A 3370-nucleotide genomic window follows, 5' to 3' on the forward strand; every position below is an offset into this window, starting at 1 on the left:
AAATTTTACTGTTGCGCTTACAAAAATTGTCTCTTTCATGTCAGACTACCTTTTAATTGGTCCAGAATTTCCTTGTAAATCGTATCAACCGGATCGTCTACTACAAAGGCTGAGACATGTGGAGCATATTAGCTTGTTTATATCTTTTTTTAAAAAGCCCGTACTAATGGCGGCTATACAGTAGAAAGCTATCATCGATGGTATCTTGAAGCTATATATCGGTCTTGAAAGGGTTAACATAGGAGCATGACACGGTGTAGGTGAATGACCACAAATTTCTTCAGAACTCGACAGCTGGTTGTGTCATGGCTTTCCTTTCCTTTCACCGCCTATGGCTGAGGCAGGAACGACCCATACATCACACGCCCCATCAAATCATCGCCGTACCTGCAGCCCAGAAGGAGATCCTTCCTAGCCTTCACTTCAGGCGTTGACTTAACAGTTTAATTCACGAGACTTCCTGTCTAGCTCATTCGTGTTTTGATCGGCCTTTATGGAATATGCATGATTTGTGGATGGCACAGAGGAGACAAGCCTTGGTGAGATTTTAGCGAAGTGAGCATGTCTGATTACCGGGATGATATCGCTGAATCTCTTAATACCCAAGAGTTTTAGGGGCTTTTGGCGGATGGAAGAAAGACCATTACAAGACTTTTGCAGATTTACCGCTTGCGTTGCGAGAACGTAAATAGTTTCAAATGAAAAAATAAGATTTCCTCTCTTGGTGGTCCGACTCAAAAGAAATACCCATTTGCATTCCCAAAATTCTGCAAAGCATGACTGGGAATACATCATCTTGATGTAGCGTGCAGTTGGTGATGACAAATACTCATATTTTGAAAGAAATGAGAGAGAGCCTGATCTGCCGGCGTGATTAATGAGTGTATTATAAATACATCATTACCGACATCGGTTTGTTTTGAAGATGAAATATTCCAGAAAAGTGCAGAACCTACCCTCCTACTGCACATCTGAGATTTGATGGTAAGATTCCCCCATCTCCCGCTTGTCTCCCGAGGCTCCTACAGCGGGCTGCCAGACACTTCACCCTAATGGACAGTGGATGTCTCGTCATAAACAAAGTGTTTGCAAATGCATCGACTCTGTGCCAACGGAAGATGATAACAATAATAATATATGATCACAGAGATGACATTTTCTAGCTCCATGCTGACAACATATCACTGCGTGGGTAAGAAGTCTATTTGACATCTCCGGCATTAGATTGTATGGAGACGAAGGTAAATCGTGGTCACCATGATGATGAAAAAAACAAAAACAAAAACAAACAAACTAACAGCTTAAAAAAGTATAGGTCCTGCTATGCAATAACAACGGGCAAATAGCCAAAAAAAAAGTTAGGCGAGTTGGCCCTGAGAATGCGTATTCTCAGGTCCTGGGTTCGATCTCTTTGGAGGGACGCGCATTTCTACCTTTCATGTGCGAGAATGCCCCCTCCCCCCCCCCCCCCACCCACACACACACACACACACACACACCGGCGAAACACTTGTCTCTTAGATGATGAGTAACGCAATCATAGTGTATCTGTCTTCAAGGAGAAAAATGATAAAAATTATGAAACGGGTCAGGGCATTACTGTATTCTGTTTAGTGTACACTGAGCTCAAATTATCATGCATAATTATGGTATTATTATCATGTTTTACGGTGGGTTTTTTTTTTCAAACCTAGTGTCACGCCCGTCAAAGGTCCCATCCTCTTGTTGTTTCACACACACACACACACACACACACACACACACACGTACGACACGAGCTAACAAGAGAGGAGGTGTGTGGGTGCATTGGCGCAAGTAGCATAACGTCACTTAGGAATTTTTTTCAACCCTGCCAGCATGGATCATAGAGTTTTCTTTACAGGTGTATCCAGAATAGAGTTCTGTGGGTGTATCACGCTTACACCTAGTCTGGCTTCCAGACCCTCTGCCCACACTATTTCGCTATTCAGGATATTGACGCCCTCAACGTCGGAAACTTGTATAGTTTAAGGTGGTTTTGACCTGCAAAGGCGGCGACTTCGTCGCCGCGGAGTCCAGTTGGCAAAGGGTCTGGAAACCAGACTAGTTTATACTCAAAGACATCTAGAACATTGAAAGAAATTGTTTATCCTGTTTAGACCTCTGCAGCCAAAAAAAAAAAAAAAAATAAATAAATAAAAAACAAAAAATAGAAAATAAAAGGATGAATGACTTGAATCTACACATATTCATTCGCGGAACTCTAGGTTTCTATACAGTACACGCCGTCATTATGAGAGTATTTCCTGCACACAATGGTATTGCGTTCATTCAGGAGTAAAAATGAAACCAGCAAAGCATCGTCCAGGAGGTCACATCATCTTTTATCATGATACAAAAATGTAAAAGTGAATCCCGATAAACATGGTATCGTATTGATAGCGTCACCTTGAAATGTCTCATTGTTACTAAACTTCATGAGAGGCGGTGGTGATAGTCTGATTCCAGACTTTAAAACATTGCGATTGCCTTATGTAGCGGAATACGTTCGAGGCAGTATAATGTACAACGTAGTCGGTAGTTTTTGACTTCCACAAGTAAAATGTTATAAAGTCTGGAAATCAGACTAATGCTCAACGATTACACACAAGAGATTTATACCCTTTGCTTGGAAAGAAAGCCAATAGGTTCCTAGTCCCATACAGCAATGTAATCTCATCACTACCGTAACTGATATACTGGTTTGACCAAGAAAAGCACGCTCTGCGATGAAATATTGACGTATCGTCGGCATTGGAATATTATCCATGTTATTAAGATACACGTATATTCAATAACTAATGTAGATCTGCAAAACACTCAGCTTTATAAACGATTTTCCCTCCCTTCCTCTCTCTCTCTCTGATGGCACTGCATCCTATGTCTGTCTGTCTGTCTGTCTGTCTGTCTGTTTGTCTGTTGTCTATCTATCTGCCCCTTCTCTCTCTCTCTCTCCCACATAAACACACTCATTACAATATCTGTCTATCAATCTTTTTTCCATCTAAACTGTAAGTATGTACATGTACCTGATAGTCACATCAACCACACAACGTCATCATTCTGCCCCTCAAAATTCTGTATAACAATGAGGCCCCCTCAAACACTTGTCTGTGGACAGTGATGTGTATGTATACACTCCTGTAAGAAAGAAATTCTCTCGGCCCCTGGAAATAGACTAGCCCAGCGCACTCAAGCGAAGCCTCGCAAAACATGACACGAGTCGAGTTTGATTTACGCAACCCTCGGCCGCCTGAACGAACAAGTATTTTTGGGGCCCAATGATTTATTGCTCAATTCCCGATCATTTTACGTTCCCCGCTCAACCCACATGGCGATTTAACATGAATTA

Source organism: Diadema antillarum, unplaced genomic scaffold (assembly GCF_040938485.1).
Source record: "Diadema antillarum isolate AM-2024a unplaced genomic scaffold, OU_Dant_1.0 seq00000953_RagTag, whole genome shotgun sequence".
Classification (NCBI taxonomy): Eukaryota; Metazoa; Echinodermata; class Echinoidea; order Diadematoida; family Diadematidae; genus Diadema; species Diadema antillarum.